The following is a 527-nucleotide window of genomic DNA, read 5'->3' as shown; positions in this document are numbered from 1 at the left end:
TTCATGCTTTTATGATCAAAACTTGTGAGGGAGGAAGAGTCAGACTGGCATTAAGTGTTTTAAACTATGCCTCACTTTGGTACAAGCTTTCATTTGAACATAAATCCAACTAACTGCTAGTGACAAGTGTGAAACCTGGTGAGCTATTTTCAAGAAGCATAGTAATGACCTAGAAACTCACACAGTAAAGCAGACTGCTTGTCTCCTAAAGGACAACAAGCAAGCAATTAGCACCAACTTTTAATATTTACATCACACCTCTTATTCCTAGTGGGCTCTCAAAAAAAAATGCAAGAAGGATGGAGGAGGGCAGGTGGTGAAAGAGAAGCATGAAACTAACAAAAGTATTTTCTAAGAATCCTACTTTATCCATTTCCCATGCAGCACTGATTCCAATAGAATACAGTGTATGTCAGTACAGTACCCTAGGTTACCTTATAAAAACAATAAACAATTAAACCAAGTTCTCATCTCAAAAAAAAAAAAAAAAAGACATAGAGAGTTACATGGGCAGTACAGACAACAAA

Source organism: Orycteropus afer, unplaced genomic scaffold (assembly GCF_000298275.1).
Source record: "Orycteropus afer afer isolate SDZICR_OR568_19922 unplaced genomic scaffold, OryAfe1.0 scaffold00345, whole genome shotgun sequence".
Classification (NCBI taxonomy): Eukaryota; Metazoa; Chordata; class Mammalia; order Tubulidentata; family Orycteropodidae; genus Orycteropus; species Orycteropus afer.
Note: the sequence above shows the minus strand (reverse complement) of the source record.